Source organism: Scyliorhinus torazame, chromosome 2 (assembly GCF_047496885.1).
Source record: "Scyliorhinus torazame isolate Kashiwa2021f chromosome 2, sScyTor2.1, whole genome shotgun sequence".
NCBI classification, from domain to species: domain Eukaryota; kingdom Metazoa; phylum Chordata; class Chondrichthyes; order Carcharhiniformes; family Scyliorhinidae; genus Scyliorhinus; species Scyliorhinus torazame.
Genome location: NC_092708.1, coordinates 294659415 through 294672136, shown reverse-complemented (window position 1 = coordinate 294672136; position 12722 = coordinate 294659415). Strand labels below are relative to the sequence as shown.

Below are 12722 nucleotides of genomic sequence, written 5' to 3'. Positions count from 1 at the left end.
GACTGGTTCCTGGTTGCTGATTGAACTCTTGTGGCTCGGTTGTGGATTGGCTGTTGTTTTCAGATTGACTGCTGCAGCCCATGGCCAATTGACTATGGTTTGGCTGGTTGCTGCTGGTGGATGGGTAACTTCTAAAAGTAAAAGTAGAATTGCCATAGTCCCAGGTGACCATAGGGTGCTTTCCCATTTGAGGGGGAGAGCTGACTGGTGATAATTTAACCTGAGGATCACCACATCTCAGGTGAGGTTGAGAAGGTGGGGCCTTCATGAATAACCTCAGCTGGTACAGGAATTGAACCCATGCTGGTGGACCTGTTCTGCATCACAAACCAGCTGTTCAGCCAACTGAGCTAAGTTACCAAATTCTTTTGGCGGTGAGAATATACAAAATGAGCTTGAGCACGCTCGAAACAAGTTTTGCTCAGTTTACCGACAGGAAGCAAGTTAGCAGCACCATGGCTATGATTGGGTCTATCAGTGAGTTTAATGGAAGAGAATAAACACTGGACTGAATAGGTGGAAAGGTTGGAACACGTTTTCTTGGCAAATAGAATTGTAGATGAGGCTAGAAAGGACTTAATTCTCCTGAGTGTGTGTGGGGCGGAGACTTACAACCTAGCGAGAAATTTTAGTTACACCATGGAACCAGGGGACATTTGCGGATTTAGTTACACTCGTTCAGAATCACCACAATCCTAGGCCCTCAGTAATTGTACAATGTTTCAAATTCCATTGTCATTTTCGATAGACAGGATAGTTTGTAGTTAACATTGTTGTTGAATTGCGTCCGCTCTCTGAACATTGTGAGTTTTGGAAGACGTACTTCAAGACAGACTAGTTTGTGGCATTAATGAGGACAGCATCCAGCAACATTTGCTTGGAGAAGTCACACTTACTTTGAAGAAGGCTCTATAAATTTCTCAGGGCATGAAAATGGCTGCCAATAATGTAAAAGATATTCAGAAGGCCAATGTTGGCATGCAGGCAGGCGCACTGCGTCAAGTAGAAAAAGAAACTGCAAGGAAAAAGGTGAATAAAGTGGAGTGTTTTGACACTATGAGAATCATTGCAAGTCTATGGACACTGCAACAAGAAGAGGCATTTAGCGAAGTGGCAGGATGCTAAGTGAAAGTCAAGGCTGAGCAGAGAGCTTCAAATGCAAGAAAGCCTCAGTCAATTGTACATCACCTGGAAAGCTCAGGGCGAGGAGCACTATTGCGACATGTTTAATATGAGTGAGGGGCGTGCAGAGCCTATTTACGCGACAGTGAAGGCCGGTGGCCATAAAATCAAGATAGATGAGGACACAGGAGCCTCGGCATCGCGAATCAATGCGACCACCTCCAGGATGATTTGGGGCTCGAAGCAGACACCAGCCCTCACTCAGGCAGGGATCAACCTTCGGACATATACCAGCTAGACTATACCATTGCTTGGAGCGTTAGAGGTAGACATTGCATATAACAACCAAGAAGCAAGAACATGGCTCCTAGTAGTAAAAGGCCTAGTCTACCTGGGCGTGACTGGCTCAGAAAATTCAGTTGAACCGGGGTGAGATAAAGTGACAGAGGACGTCATTCAGAAATATCCAGAGGTTTCCAAAGATGAACTGGGTATATTGCGAGGTACTTCTGTTAAACTGTCTGTAGATCCTCAGGCTGCTCCTCGCTTTATCAAACCGAGGGTAGTGCCCTACGCCATGAAAGGCTAAGTGGAGGAGGAGTTGGGGTGCTAAACAGTCTAGGAATCAGTGAGCCCATTCAATTTTCACATTGGGCTGCTCCAATTGTTCCTGTTCTTAAAACTGATGGTACTGTGCACATATGTAGGGATCACAAACTTACCATTAATAAAGTTTCCAAGCTGATTGCTTATCCATTGCCTAGGGGAGAAGATCTGCTTTCAACCCTTGCAGGAGGCACAATATTTTCAAAACTGGACATGAGCCAGGCCTATCAACAACTCTTACTAGAGGAAGATGCAAAGCAGTACATGACCATCAACATGCATAAAAGATTGTTCAAGTATATTTGTTTGGTTTTTGGCATATCCTGCAGTCTGACAATCTTCCAAAGGATGATGGATGACCTGTTCCTCATGTTCTAGTCTACTTAGATGACATTTTAATTTTGGGTAAGACCGAGGACGAACACCTCAACCACCTGGATCGAATTTTGAAAAAATGTTTTCAGAGGGCGGACTGCATCTCAAGCGGAGCAAGTGCACTTTTCAGGCATCAAGCGTAGGAGTATCTAGGCCACAGGATCACTGCATGAGACTTCCTGTGGAAGCAAAGGTTTGAGTGATTAAGGATGCTCCAGAGCCCAGGAATGTGGCCGAGCTCGGGTCATCTGTAGGTTTGATAAACTATTATGGAAAGCTTTTGCCAGACCATTCTACAGTGTTTGCTCCACTGTACCTACTTCTGCACAAAGACACTAAATGGACAGAAGAAGAATGGACTTTCTCATGTAATGGAGGACGGTTCTGAAAAACCCATTAGTTTTGCATCTAAAACACTGACATAGCTGAAAAGGGATATTCACAGTTGGAAAAAAAGATCCAGCTATCGTTTTTGTGGTAAAAAGATTCCATCAGTGCCTCTATGACCTTTTGTTCACCATAAATGCTGGCCACAAGCCGTTGATGAGCTTTTTTCAGTGAGTCAAAATGTTTTCCTCCCATGGCCTCAGCAAGAATACAGCGCTTACATTGTCAGGGTTTCAGTACAGTATCGTATACAGGGCAGGAAGGACAATACTAATGTGGACGTGTTAAGTCATCTCCCTTTATCTGATTTGCCAACCCAGGTACTGTGTCCTCCTGAGATGATTTTCTTCCCAGATACTTGACCAATCTCCAATGAGTGCTAAATAAATTAAGCAGTGGATGGACGAGATCCTATTCTGTCATAAGTCAAAGGATTTCTGATGGAAGAATGGCCATCTATCATACTGTATCGTACAGTGTGTGCAGGAGGGTTTCCTGAAACAATATGTTGACAGGCCAACAAGAGGCGAGGCCACGTTGGATTTGGTTTTGGGTAATGAACCAGGCCAGGTGTTGGATTTGGAGGTAGGAGAGCACTTTGGGGACAGTGACCACAATTCGGTGACGTTTACGTTAATGATGGAAAGGGATAAGTATACACCGCAGGGCAAGAGTTATAGCTGGGGGAAGGGCAATTATGATGCCATTAGACGTGACTTGGGGGGGATAAGGTGGAGAAGTAGGCTGCAAGTGTTGGGCACACTGGATAAGTGGGGCTTGTTCAAGGATCAGCTACTGCGTGTTCTTGATAAGTATGTACCGGTCAGACAGGGAGGAAGGCGTCGAGCGAGGGAACCGTGGTTTACCAAGGAAGTGGAATCTCTTGTTAAGAGGAAGAAGAAGGCCTTTGTGAAGATGAAGTGTGAAGTTTCGGTTGGGGCGATGGATAGTTACAAGGTAGCGAGGAAGGATCTAAAGAGAGAGCTAAGACGAGCAAGGAGGGGACATGAGAAGTATTTGGCAGGAAGGATCAAGGAAAACCCAAAAGCTTTCTATAGTTATGTCAGGAATAAGCGAATGACTAGGGAAAGAGTAGGACCAGTCAAGGACAGGGATGGGAAATTGTGTGTGGAGTCTGAAGAGATAGGCGAGATACTAAATGAATATTTTTCGTCAGTATTCACTCAGGAAAAAGATAATGTTGTGGAGGAGAATGCTGAGCCCCAGGCTAATAGAATAGATGGCATTGAGGTACGTAGGGAAGAGGTGTTGGCAATTCTGGACAGGCTGAAAATAGATAAGTCCCCGGGACCTGATGGGATTTATCCTAGGATTCTCTGGGAGGCCAGGGAAGAGATTGCTGGACCTTTGGCTTTGATTTTTATGTCATCATTGGCTACAGGAATAGTGCCAGAGGACTGGAGGACAGCAAATGTGGTCCCTTTGTTCAAAAAGGGGAGCAGAGACAACCCCGGCAACTATAGACCGGTGAGCCTCACGTCTGTAGTGGGTAAAGTCTTGGAGGGGATTATAAGGGACAAGATTTATAATCATCTAGATAGGAATAATATGATCAGGGATAGTCAGCATGGCTTTGTGAAGGGTAGGTCATGCCTCACAAACCTTATTGAGTTCTTTGAGAAGGTGACTGAACAGGTAGACGAGGGTAGAGCAGTTGATGTGGTGTATATGGATTTCAGCAAAGCGTTTGATAAGGTTCCCCACGGTAGGCTATTGCAAAAAATACGGAGGCTGGGGATTGAGGGTGATTTAGAGATGTGGATCAGAAATTGGCTAGCTGAAAGAAGACAGAGGGTGGTGGTTGATGGGAAATGTTCAGAATGGAGTACAGTCACAAGTGGAGTACCACAAGGATCTGTTCTGGGGCCGTTGCTGTTTGTCATTTTTATCAATGACCTAGAGGAAGGCGCAGAAGGGTGGGTGAGTAAATTTGCAGACGATACTAAAGTCGGTGGTGTTGTCGATAGTGTGGAAGGATGTAGCAGGTTACAGAGGGATATAGATAAGCTGCAGAGCTGGGCTGAGAGGTGGCAAATGGAGTTTAATGTAGAGAAGTGTGAGGTGATTCACTTTGGAAGGAATAACAGGAATGCGGAATATTTGGCTAATGGTAAAGTTCTTGAAAGTGTGGATGAGCAGAGGGATCTAGGTGTCCATGTACATAGATCCCTGAAAGTTGCCACCCAGGTTGATAGGGTTGTGAAGAAGGCCTATGGAGTGTTGGCCTTTATTGGTAGAGGGATTGAGTTCCGGAGTCGGGAGGTCATGTTGCAGCTGTACAGAACTCTGGTACGGCCGCATTTGGAGTATTGCGTACAGTTCTGGTCACCGCATTATAGGAAGGACGTGGAGTCTTTGGAGCGGGTGCAGAGGAGATTTACCAGGATGTTGCCTGGTATGGAGGGAAAATCTTATGAGGAAAGGCTGACGGACTTGAGGTTGTTTTCGTTGGAGAGAAGAAGGTTAAGAGGAGACTTAATAGAGGCATACAAAATGATCAGGGGGTTGGATAGGGTGGACAGTGAGAGCCTTCTCCCGCGGATGGATATGGCTGGCACGAGGGGACATAACTTTAAACTGAGGGGTAATAGATATAGGACAGAGGTCAGAGGTAGGTTCTTTACGCAAAGAGTAGTGAGGCCGTGGAATGCCCTACCTGCTACAGTAGTGAACTCGCCAACATTGAGGGCATTTAAAAGTTTATTGGATAAACATATGGATGATAATGGCATAGTGTAGGTTAGATGGCTTTTGTTTCGGTGCAACATCGTGGGCCGAAGGGCCTGTACTGCGCTGTATTGTTCTATGTTCTATATAGAAGCTGGTGAATTGAACCCAAATGTGAGGTGCAAAGGCAAATTAAGTGTGCAGATGGTTGCATACTGTGCGGGTGAGAGTGGTTGTTCCACCCCCTGGTCATTTGCAAGTTATGGATAAAATTCACAAAGCTTATCCATATGCCTTTTGAATGAAGAATCTAGCCAGGCCATATGTTTGGTGGCCTAATATGGACCAGGATTTGGAGAGCAAAGTGAAATACTGTTCTGCATGTCAAATCTAAACAGAATATGGCACCACTAGCATTATTACATCCTTGGAAATGGCCAGAGTGTCCTAGGTCAAGAATTCATGTGGATTTTGCAGGTCCTTTCATGAGCAATTCAGTCCTGGCTGCAACACACAGGGCGCGATTCAACAGACAAAGGTTTAAGCCCGTTTCTGAGCTAATTTGGAGGGGTGATTCTTGGCGGCTGCAGTGCCGAGAATCACCTTATTATTCAATGTCATTTTGCCATTTTTTTGGCTCGAAGTATGTGGTAAACACCACTAGTAACAGAGAACAGGGCGGTCTGGAAGGCCGTCCTGCTGGCCCTTCGGTTAGAAATCTCCCAGTCTCCCGCTGGCAGGAGGTCCTCCTCGATGCGCTCCACTCCATCCAGTCGCTCCTGTACACCGCTACTAATGAGAACCCCCACAAACGTGTTTTGCCTTCCCTAGGAGGTCCACCTCCGGGGTCTTGCTCCCAACATGGCTGACAGTTCCTAGACCCGTCCTCCTCCGGAAGCATGTGCGGAGCCATAAATCGGATCCCTTGGTTGAGAAAGTCCACCTCCTCCATGCAAACCCGCACTACGTCTACGTGGCACACCCCGAGGGGCAACAGGACACAGTCTCCCTCCGGGACCTGGCACCCGCTGGGTCCCCACCCACAACCCCTGACCTGATACCGCTCCTCCCCCCCCCTCAGTTACCTCATTCACCCCTGCGCCACCCACCCTCCCTCCAGCGAACCTCACCGCAGCCCCCAGCCTAGCAGGATCCGTCCCCTCACTGGATCCACTAAGGGGTGATGAAGAAGAGGACAACACGCTGCTGGAGTCGCAGGTGATCACGTCGGCGCCCGCATCACCACCAGGACTGAGGCGATCGCAGCAGAGGGTCAGAGCCCCCAACAGACTCAATCTGTAACGTTTTTCTTCAACACCGCCGGACCCTTTTTTAAACAGGGGTGAATGTGGTAAACACCCTAGTAACACAATGCATGTATTACGGTACTGCCACTGTATTACAGTTACCACAGTAAATCCCTGCCTGCTGGCTCCTCCCAGCAGGTGCCGTATAAAATTGTAAGCTCTCCTGCGCTGCTCCCATTCTGGTTCCAGCTGCAGGAGGCACAATATCTTGTGCAATAAAGCCTCGATTGTTTCACCATTCTCGTCTCGTGGTAATTGATGGTACATCAATGTGTTTCTCTATGCCGGGGCCACACTTATTGATCCCGCCAGCAAGAATGGCTGGTTGCAGACTGGGGCGCCATTTTGAGCGTCAGCCTCGATCTTTCTGTTTCCACTGGTAGGAAAAACTAGAACCAGAGGACACCATCTCAGATTAAAGAGACAATCCTTTAAAACAGAGATGAGGAGGAATTTCTTCAGCCAGAGGGTAGTGAATCTGTGGAACCCTTTGCCGCAGAAGAATGTGGAGGCCAATTCACTGAGTGTCTTTAAGACAGAGATAGATAGGTTCTTGATTAATAAAGGGATCAGGGGTTATGGGGAGAAGGCAGGAGAATGGGGTTGAGAAAATATCAGCCATGATTGAATGGCGGAGCAGACTCGATAGGCCAAGTGGCCTAATTCTGCTCCTATGTCTTATGGTCTGGGGAGTGCCAGGGTACTACCATGCCCTGTCACTCACCACCTGGAAGTCTCCTAATGCCCTGCAAGACCCCCCCCCAATCCCCGAGGTGCCGTTACGCCTGGCTCACATTTGTGCAGACCAATACTAATCGGCACCCTTGCGAGGTCTCCCAGGCGCAGCCTTTGACTCCCAGTCGCAGGGTGAATCCGGCGCCTGGGTATTTAAATGAGCCATTAGGAACAAGTTGGGTGACTTGCAATCAACCTGGCCTGGAGCCCTGTTTGGGGCTCTCCCGGGATTAACCCCCCATGCCAGGCACAGAGCGATTGCTGAATCATGTCTTTAGTCTTCCAAATGGAGAATCCTGCGAAATATGAAAAAGTGCTGGAAACACTCAGCAGGTCAGGCAGCACCTCTGGGAGAAACAGTTAAGTTCAGGTCTATGACCTTTCATCAGAATATTCGCCATTGCCTCCATTAAATGCCACTCCTTGTTTGGGGCATTGGGAACTGTTTTGGTTTGGTCTCTAAATGCTAATTTAAAATATCATTCTACCATTGCTTATGACAATTGCACTCTCCATAGTTGACAACAGGGATATTTTGGCATTTGTAATTGTTAAGTATCTTATTTAGCTTTTTGAGAAAGTGGTAATTTATATTTATGTAGTGCATTATTATGTGCCCAATATGTCATAACTATGAACAGAGTGGGGATGACAAGGCTTGTGTGCGATGAGGGGCAACTGCTAAGTTGAGAATTTAGTGCAGAGGGGGAGAAGTTGCTGCTTTTTATAACATATATTCAGCCTCCAGTAGCCAATGATTATTCAAAGGTGATCGGTTGGTGAGATTTTAGATTTTATCCTTCTAAACAAGGGCAGTAATTTAAACCGGTACTAGGGAGACATAAAGACTGCGTTAAATTCATAACTTCACTCATTAAACTACTTAATATAATCACAGATATCAGTTGAACGATATTTCTAAACTTAAAGCCTAATTCATTAAATATAAGATAATAGCGATAGCAAGGAAGGTGATGTGCTGCAGCTGTACCACGTAGTTGCTGGTGGACAGCAGTGTGATCCATGGCAACCATATCTACAGTACGTGCCTGCAGCTCCAAGAACATCGGCTCAGAATTGATGAGCTGGAATCTGCTTTTCGGACAATGCAAAGGGGGAAAGTCATCTGAACACTTTACTCTGGAATTTATGGGCATCGTAGTCCCAAGGCCCCATCCACGACAAAAATGTTGGTGGGCAGTCAGCTCACAATTTTAATACCTGCCGTGACAATTCTTCTTCTTTTTGGGCAGTCCCTCAGCATCGAGGATGACTTGCTTTCAATCTGGGGAGGTGGGTTTGGTGGTGAGTGAGTAGTCCAATCCTGAATCCGCAGACCCTGCCACAAGTTTGGCGGGTGGTGCTTGATGAGGTGAGTGGCTGGGAGGCTCTTCGCTCTCCTTCTGCTGTTTACGCTCGGCCTCTGCATGCTCCACCCTACGAGGCTCGAGGTGATTGGCACCTTCATGGATACTTCTCCAGTTTGTGCGTTCAAAGGCAAGCAATTCCCATGTATCAATGGAGATGCTGTATTTATTTAGCGAGGCTTTCAGAGTGTCCTTGTAGCGTTTCCTCTGCCGCCCAAGTGATCGCTTGCCATTGTGGAGCTTGGAGTAGACAGGAATCTTATGTTGGGCATGTGAACTATGTGGCCCAAGCGTGACCAGTGCCTCGATACTGGGGATATTGGCGTGGGAGAGGATGCTCATGTTGGTACGTCTATGTTGCCAATGGATTTGCAGGATTTTGAAGAGGAAATATTGGCGATATCTCTCCAGGGATTAGATGTGTCTGCTGTACATTGTCCATGTTTCTGATCATGGCTGCTCTGTAGCTCATGAGCTGGGCTGGCTTTGAGGTCTCAGTCTTCGGTCACTCTGTTCCTCGGGCACCAGAAGACAACACTGCATTGGAGTTGATGCTGGATTTTGTCACTAATGTATGCTTACAGTTTGAGGGGGCTCCCAAGGTCTGTGAAATGATCCACATTATCCAAGGGCTCACCATGACTTTGATGGTCGGGGCAGTTTTGTGTGGCACGAACGGGCTGCAAGAGAACCTTTCTTTTCCCGATGTTTAGTCCGAGGCCCATTCTCCCAAATGCCTCGGTGAATGCGCCGACGATGGTTTGTAGGTCGGCCTCTGAATATGCACACACCCAGGTGTCATCTGTGTACTGCAGCTCGATTACAGAGGTTGGGATGGTCTTGGTTCTGGTCTGGAAGCATTGGAGGTTGAACAGTTTCCCGCTTGTCTGGTAGGTTAGCTCCTCTCCAGCAGGGAGCTTCAGGGTGGCGGGGTGGAGTGTTTCTGTGAGGAATATGGAGAAGAGCGTTGGTGCGATGATGCAGCCCTGTCTGATCCCAGCTTGCACACATATTGGGTCTGTGGTGGTTCCGCTGGTGAGGACCATGGCTTTCATATCATCGTGGAGCAGGTAGAGAATATTGACGAATTTCTGCAGGCAGCCGAATTTGAGGAGGATGCTCCACAATCCCTCACGGTTGACAGAGTCGAAGGTTTTTGCGCGATCGAAAAAGGCCATGTATAGAGGTTGATGCTGCTCCCTGCACTATTCCTGGATTTGTCACGCGCTGAAGATCATGTCCATTAAGCCTTTTGGCGGGCGAAAGCCACATTGAGACTCGGTGGGGTGGTGGGGGGGCTCTTCAGCCTCTGGGAGGAGGTGACTGAGGAGTGTTCTTGTGATGACCTTTCCCGTGGTGGAGAGTAGGGAAATCCCTCTGGAATTTACGCAGTCAGACCTGTCTCCTTTTTTGAAGATGTTCACAATTAAGGCCTCTCTGACATCATCCAGCATGCTCTCTTCCTTCCAGCCAAAGGTGATGAGGTTGGGAATCCTTGTCAAAAGTGCCTCTCCACAGGTTGGGGCTGATATAGCTGAAGGTGATGTATAGAGTGCACTTTACAAAGGTCAGGATGAGCCGGCTCTTTAAGGGGGTAGAAGATGTATGTGAACGTTGCGGGGGGAGGCCCGCAAACCACATTCATATGTTTTGGTCCTGTCCAAAGCTGGAGGATTACTGGAAGAGGTATTTAGGGTAATCTTTAAAGTGGTGCACGTGAAACTGGACCCGGGCCCTCGGGAGGCCATATTCGGGGTGTCGGACCAGCCGGGGCTGGAAACGGGCGCGGAAGCAGATGTTGTAGCCTTCGCAGATGTTGTAGTCTTCGCCTCGTTGATCGCCTGAAGGCGAATCCTGTTAGGGTGGAGATCAACCTCTCCACCCTGTGCCCTGGCGTAGCGGGGGGACCTGCTGGAATTCTTGATGCTTGAAAAGGTCAAATTTGAACTGAGGGAAAGGATGGAGGTGTTCTACAATTCATGGGCATTATTCATTATGCACTTTAGAGAATTGGATCACATCGAACATTAGGGGGGTTGGGAGCTGGGAGGTTTGGGGGAGGGGGACTGTATGTGTTAATGGTGACTATGGGTGATTCTTGATTTCTCTTTGTCATTTGTTTATGTTAATATGCGGTCTAATGTTTGAGGGTTTGGTGGGAGGATGGGATCGTTGTTATTGATATGGGGATTGACATTACATTCGTTACTGATTATTGTTAATTGTTGGGTGTAAATTTTTGGAAAAATGTGAAAAAGCAGGAGAATAAAAAAATATTTTTTTAAAAAGTGCCTCTCCACTGTATTTTAATACTTCTGCGGAGATTCCATCTGTGCCAGAGGCCATGTTGCTTTTCAGCTGTCGGATGGCCTATTTGACCTCATGTCAAGCTGGGTTGTGCTGAGATCATGGCAGGTAGCGTGTTGTGGGATGCAGTCAAGGTCATTTGCGTCAGAGGCTGTGCCTTGGTTGAGGAGGTCCTCAAATCGCTCTCTCCAGTGGGCATTCACTGTCTCTCTCTCTTTGATGAGGGCTTCTCCGTTTTTGGCTCTCAGTGGGGGGGGGGGGGGGGGGGGGGGTCCCTGGGTAGTCGGACCCTAGATGCTTTTAACTGGGCTGAAGTAGCCGCGCACCTCGTGGTTGTCGGCGAGTTGCTGAGTCTCCTGTGCTCTTTCCACCCACCATCTGGTCTTTAGGTCGTGAGTTCTTTGTTGCACCTCGACCTTCAGTTTCCTGTAGGATTGTTTCCTCTCCCTCGAATTTTAGTAGAACTGCCAGTTCAGGAACGCCTTGCATTTGCGGTCAAGGAGATCCTGGAGCTCCTGATCGTTCTCGTCAAACCAGTCTTGGTGTTTCCTGGTCAAGAGCTCCTTGCAGATGTTGACTATGGTGCCTTTTAAGGCAGACCAGCTGCTGTGAGCATTCTGCGGCTCTGGCTCATTGATTGTTATCAGGTTAGCTGTGAGGCACCGACTGATTTGATCCATGGTTAGGGACAGGAGGGTGCGACTATGTATTAGGGGATTGAGAAAGTTCCATTGGAGGAGCCTGAGAATCAGCAACTGTTCAACAGCTTTGAGGTGCTTGCAGCTTATGTGGACGAGAGCTTGGACTGCGTAGTGGATGGGCAAACAGATCGCGGCACCGTGATGCAGAAAGCCATTCAAGTGTGTGTGGAGTAAAAAGGAATGCGGTTGAAGAAATGGACAGTATAATTAGAGAAATAGATACTGTTCCATGGCCCTGGAGCATGAGTCCCGAAGACTGTATTGCCTGCCCAATGGCAGGGATAAGAACATCTCCTCTTGGTTAGAGGGGAACTTAGAGTGAAAGATGAAGGATCCAGTTGTCATGGTACACATGGGTATCAGTGACATAGGTAGGGCTGAGAAAGAGGTTCTGCTGAGGGAGTATGAGTAGCTAGGGGCTAAATTACAAAGCATAACCAAAAATGTTATAATCTCTGGATTACTGCCTGAGCCACAGGCAAACAGGTATAGGGTAAGTAACTCAGAATGTTGAATGCGTGGCTCAAAGATGGCGTAGGGTAAATTGGTTTTGATTCATGGGGCACTGGCACCACTAAAGGGGAAAGACAGAGCTGTGCCATTGGGAGGTCTTCACCCTGTGACCAGTATTCTGGTGAGTCTGATAACTACGACTGTAGAGAGGGTTTTAAATTAAATTGACGGTCAGGGTACTTGTGAGGGGAGATTTAGAAAGGACAAGGCTATATGCAGGCTATTAGGTAATGGTCACCAGAGTGTGACAGAAAGAAACAGAGCGGCACAGTAGCACAGTGGCTAGCACAGTTGCTTCACAGTGTCAGAGTCCCAGGTTCAATTCCCGACTTGGGTCACTGTCTGTGTGGAGTCTGCACATTCTTCCTGTGTCTGCGTGGGGTTCCTCCGCGTGCTCCGCTTTCCTCCCACAAGTTCCGAAAGACGTGCTGTTGGATGAATTGGACATTCTGAATTCTCCCTCTATGTACCCGAACAGGCGCCGGAATGTGGTGACTAGAGGATTTTCACAGTCACTTCATTGCAGTGTCATGTAAGCTTACTTGTGACATTAATACAGATTATTATTATTAAATATACAAGAATACCAGCAAATATGGTCAAAGTAGGGAAAA

At 47.4% G+C, this 12722-nt stretch overlaps 1 protein-coding gene across 4 annotated transcripts in view; it reads right to left on the bottom strand.

Moving 5' to 3' along the window:
- Positions 1–12722, bottom strand: part of npas3 (neuronal PAS domain protein 3) — a 1941601-nt gene that overhangs the window by 55230 nt on the left and 1873649 nt on the right. The window lies entirely within an intron of this gene.